Raw genomic sequence first — 6091 nt, 5'->3', positions numbered from 1 at the left:
TTAAAGGTATTGTTATTTGCAAATGATATGATAGTATACATACATGACCACAAAAATTCTACCAGAGAACTTCTCCAGCTGATTAACAACTTCAGCAAAGTGGCCAGATATAAAATTAACTCAAATAAATTAATAGCCTTACTTTATACAAGTGATAGACAGGCTGAGAAAAATTTAGGGAAACAACTCCCTATACAATAACCACAAATAATATAAAGTATCTTAGAATAACTCTATCCAAACTAATGAAAGATATGTATGACAATAACTTCAAATCTCTGAATAAAGAAAGTGAAGATCTCAGAAAATGGAGCGATCTCCCATCCTTCTGGATTGGCTGATTTAACACAGTAAAAAATAGCCATCCTACCAAAGTCCTACTCAAATTGATGCAATCCTCAACAAAATCCAAACTCATTTCAAAAGGACATTGAAAAAGTAATTCCAAAATTCATCTGTAAAGGAAGGCAAAAAATAAGAATAGCAAAAAGTATTCTTAACAATAAAAGAGTGGCTGGGGGAATCACCAATCCCTGACCTCAAGCTCTACATCTGAGGAATATTGATAAAAACTGCATGGTACTGGTACAGAGACAGACACATTGATCAGTGGAATAGAATTGAAGACCCAGAAAAAACACACACACACACACACTTATGCACACTTGAACTTTGACAAAGAAGACAAAAATATGCAATGGAAAAAAGAAAACATCTTCAATAAATGGTGCTCGTCTAACTGGCTGTCTGTATGTAGGAAAATGAAAATAGACCCATATATGTCACCTTGCACAAAGCTCAAAGTTCAAGTGAATCAAGAACCTCTAAATAAAACCAGATATGCTGAATCTAATAGAAGGGAAAGTGAAAAAGAGCCTTGAACTCATTGGCACAAGGGAAAACTTTCTAAACAGAACTCCAATGGCTCATGCTCTAAGATCAAGAAGGAATTGATAAATGGACCCCCATGAAACTGGAAAGGTTCTGTAAGGCACAGGACATAGTCAATAAGACAAATTGGCAACCTACAGATCCTGGGAAAAAAATCTTCACTAACCCCACATCCCATAAAGGCCAATATCCAAAATATATAAAGAACTTAAGAAGTTAACCATCAAAAAACCAAACAACTCGATCAAAAAATGGAGTATTCACAACAGAGGAATCTCAAATGGCTGAGAAGCACCAAAAGAAATGTTCCAAGTCCTTAATGATCAGAGAAAGGCAAATCAAAAGGACTCTGAGATTCCACCTTACACCAATTAGAATGGCTAGGATCAAAACAACAGGTGATGATGTTTGTTGTTGAAGATGTGGAGAAAAAGAAACACTCCTGTATTGCTGGTGAGATTGCAAATTGTAAAACCACTCTGGAAATCAAACTAGAAGATCATCAGAAAATTGGAAATAGATCTACCTGAAGACCCAGTAATACCACTCTGGGGAATATACCCAAAAGATGCCCCACCTTGACACAGGGGTACATGTCCTACTATGTTCATAGTGGCCCTGTTTGTGATAGCTGGAAACAATCCAGATATCCCACAACAGAAAGATGGACACAGAAAATATAGTTTATTTACACAATGGACTACTACTCAGGTATTAAAAATAAGGACATCCTGAGTTTTGCAGACAAATAGATGGAACTAGAATATTTATCATCCTGGACTGGAGAGATGGCTCAGAGGTCAAGAGCACTAACTTCCAGGGGTCCTGAGTTCAATTCCTAGCAATCACAGGGTATCTCACAACCATCTATAGTGGGATCTGGTGCCCTCTTCTGGTGTGGCTGAAAACAGCAACAGTGTGCTCATATAATATAAGTAAATAATATTTTTAAAAAAAGAGAGGTTATAAAAAAATAAAATTAAATTAAAAAAAAAACTCCTGGGCATATACCCAGAGGATTCCCCACCATGTAAGAAAGATACATGCTCTACTTTGTTCACAGCAGCCCTATTTATAATTGCCAGATGCTGGAAAGAACCCAGGTATCCCTCAACAGAAGAGTGGATGCAAAAAATGTGGTATATCTACACAATGGAGTACTATTCAGCCATAAGAAACAATGAATTCATGAAATTCTTAGGCACATGCATGGAGCTGGAGAACATCATACTAAGTGAGGTAACCCAGACTCAAAAGGTGAATCATGGTATGCACTCACTAATAAGTGGATATTAACCTAGAAAACTGGAATACCCAAAACATAATCCACACATCAAATGAGGTACAAGAAGAAAAGAGGAGTGGCCCCTTGTTCTGGAAAGACTCAGTGAAGCAGTATTCGGCAAAACCAGAACGGGGAAGTGGGAAGGGGTGGCTGGGAGGACAGGGGGAGAGAAGTTGGCTCACGGGACATACGGGGAGTGGGGGGCTAGAAAAGGGGAAATCATTTGAAATTTATAAAATTATATTGAATAACGAGAGAGAGAGAGAAAGAGAGAGAGAGAGAGAGAGAGAGAGAGAGAGAGAGGTTAAAAAATAGAGCCAAGCAGTGGTACTACACACCTTTAATCCCAGCACTTGGGAGGCACAGGCAGGCAGATTTCTGAGTTCGAGGCCAGCCTGGTCTCCAGAGTGAGTTCCAGGACAGCCAGGGCTACACAGAGAAACTCTGTCTCAGGAAAAAAAAATGATTAGGGCTGGAGAGATGGAGGACAGCTCAGTAGTTAAGAGCACTGAGTGCTCTTCTGAAGGTCCTGAGTTCAAATCCCAACAACCACATGGTGGCTCACAATCATCCATAACATGATCTGACGCCCTCTTCTGGTGTGTCCGAAGATAGCTACAGTGTACTTACATATAATTGATACATAAATCTTTAAAATTGTTAAATAAAAAGAAGGAATATAAATAAACATACAAATAAACAATTGTCCAAAAACAGGAGGTCAATTGAACCCTCTGGGTCCTTAATCTGAAGATGCTGGGTGAAAAACCTGGGCCTTGTTTTTCTCTCTTACCTCTCTCACTCTCACCTCTCTCCTCTCTGGGCTCTCCTCCCCTCCCCCTCTCTCCACTTGGTCATGGCCAGCCTCCACTTCTTTACTCTCTCCCTCTCTCTGCCTCTCTCTGCCTCTACTACCCCATTAACTCCCATCCTCTGCCCTGAAAAAGCTCTATTCTATACCAAAAAAAAAAAAAAACCAAAACCCTGGGCCTTGGTTTCTACATACCATCTGTCACAGAACTCTAAGGAACCTGGACACAAAGGCATAAAGGCTGGAAAACCTGGACATGAAGCCCACAGATGAAGGAAGCACCTCTTTGGAGTCGCTAAGATTCACTGACACTGTGTGATACCAGCATGCCTCCTTCATGCACCAGAATTCTGCATTGAGCCTAAGGGAGATGCAAATCCAGCCTTGGATATACCTTTACCACAATATTCTCCAACCTAGAACTGGGGCAAGAAACCCAAAGCAGTATATGGGCACCAAAATGCCATTGTCAAAAGTGTACAAGTGTCTCATGGGGGAGGGGCTGAATATAAGGGTGGGAAACACAAAATGGAGCATACCTTGATCTGTTTCTCTTTCATGCCAAGCCTTTGAGCCAGTGTCTTGCACTGTTCCTGGCTCACGTACTTGCTGTTATCAAAATGTTTTCCCAGGACTAGCATTTGTTCTTTGGAAAGCACATTTCGTTTCTTCTTCTGTGTTCCTGGATCATTGGATCTTGTGACCCTAAAGCGATTTGAAAAGTCATGAGACATTGTTGACTTGGTAGACCCGAGGCACCTGGAGAATTCTGGAGGTCTGCAGGAAATTCACTGGAAAATTGGAGAATTTGTTACTGGAAAGGACAGAGCATCCTCACATCATTTGTAGGACTGGATGATGAATGGAAGTTTTAGAGAACTAGAGATCTTTATATTTCCTGGAAATGTGATCCCTTTGGGAGACCTGGTTAAACAGAAGAACCTGGGTTTTTCAGCATCTAATTGGACAGTCATGTGATTTTTTTCTTTCAGTTTGTTGATCTGGTGGATTGCATTGATGGATTTTGATATTTAGAAGCAGCTCCCTGCATCTGGTGGATGAAGATTACTTGTACATGGTGTGTAAGTTCTTTGATGTGTTCTTTTATTGGTTGACTTTGTATTTTGCTGAGTATTTTTGCATCAAGGGAAATTGATCTGAAATTTCTTTCTTAAATTGTTCTGTGGTTTAGGTATCAGGGTGACTGTTACCTCATAGAGTTACTTTGGTAATGTTCCTTTTGTGTTTTGTGCAATACTTTGAAGAGGTTTGATATTATCTCTTCTTTGAAAATCTGACAGAATTCTGTGCTAAAACTACCTTGGCCCTTAGATTTTATTCAGTTAAAAGACTGTAAATGACTACTTTTGTTTCCTTGGATAGTTTACATTGTCTTAACTTGGCAAATGGAATGTATCTAGTAAATCATGCATTTCATTTAGATTTTTCACTTATTTGGAGTGCAGACTTGTAGTGAGACCTAATGATTCTTTGAATTTCCCCAGTATCCATTGCTATCTCTCCCATTTAATTTCTGATTGTGTTCATGTGGATCCTGTCTCTGCCTTTTAGTAGTTGGCTCAGGGGTTGTCTATATTGCTGATTTTCTCCCAAGCCAGCTCTTGGATTTGATGATTCCTTGTATTGATCTCTTTGTTTCCAATTGACAATTATGCCCTGAGTTTGATTATTTTCTGCTGTTTACGCCTTTGGGCAAGTTTGCTTCTCACCCCACCCCCAGGATCTTTAAATGTACACATTATTTGTTAGTATTAGAACTCTCGAGGAAAGGAAAAGAGGAGGAAGGAAAAAAAGAACTCTCTAAATTGATTTTTTTAAGATTTATTATGATACATAAGTACACTGTAGCTGTCTTCAGACAGTCCAGAAGAGGGCAACAGATCCCATTAAAGATGGTTGTGAGCCCCTCATACAGACAAAAGAGTTGGCATGGCAGATGTGGGATGGGGGGTTGTTGGAGGGGTAACTGGGAAGTGGGAAATCATTTGTGATGTAAATGAATTGGAAAGTAAGGGAAAATTGGCATTTCCTTCATGAGACTCCAGCCCAGAAGAAATTGTGGCCTCACTAGTCAGTCATTTTCTCAGGAAATGGATATATACTCACTCGGCTTCCAGGGTTCTTGACAATTACTTTCCTCTTACTATGCACCCATTCTTACAGGACGGCAGCCTGTTCAGTCTTCAACTACCTTGTTAGCTCCCTTATTCAACCATTCTTCTTCCTGGGCCTTTCACAATTTCTAAATGACCCCTCAAATACTCTGTATGTGTTGTGGTATCTACCTAGATTCCCAAAAGGCATGGAGAGCTCAAGGCTTCAGCAGTTCGGTGCCTGGGTTTCTGCTCCTAGTTTATCCCTAAGCTAAATAGTTTTAAGGGGAAAAAAACGCTGGACAGGCGGTGGTGGCACACACCTTTAATCCCAGCACTTGGGAGGCAGAGGAAGGCAGATTTCTGAGTTGGAGGCCAGTCTGGTCTACAGAGTGAGTTCCAAGACAGCCAAGGCTACACAAAGAAACCCTGTCTCAAAAAAACAAAAAAGAAAAAAAAAACCTCAGTCATTCAAAGATGATGACAAGTTCTTGGTCTGTACCATAACCCCAGTTTCTGACTTTTTTTTCCTGGCTGATCCCAAACTCACTGGATGACTGAGGTTGACTAAATTTCTCATTCTACTGCCCAACAAATGTTGTGATTAGAGGCCAACATCCCTTGAGTGAGCTTTTACTGTACCCTTTAGTATTTCATGGTGGCATTTTGCTCTAAATGCATATTTAATTGGTTTCTTTTTATAAACCTTGTTTCCTCAGAGAACGTATTATCCTGCTTCCATGTATTGAAACCATACCTCTGTCTCTTGCTCTGTCTGTCTGTCTGTGTCTAAATCTGTCTTTCTGTCTCTGCTGGTCTCTATCTCCTTCTCTGTCTCTAGATCTGTTTCTCTTTTTGTGTCTCTGTCTTTCTCTGTGTCTTTCTCTCTGTGTCTCTGTCTCTCTCTATCTCTCATTGTGTGTGTGTGTGTGTGTGTGTGTGTGTTGTGTGAGTCTCTGTGTCTCTCTATACTTAATATTTTTAGGAAGA

The sequence above is a fragment of the Apodemus sylvaticus genome, chromosome 1 (assembly GCF_947179515.1).
Source record: "Apodemus sylvaticus chromosome 1, mApoSyl1.1, whole genome shotgun sequence".
In the NCBI taxonomy this organism is placed as follows: domain Eukaryota; kingdom Metazoa; phylum Chordata; class Mammalia; order Rodentia; family Muridae; genus Apodemus; species Apodemus sylvaticus.
This window is presented reverse-complemented; position numbering follows the sequence as displayed.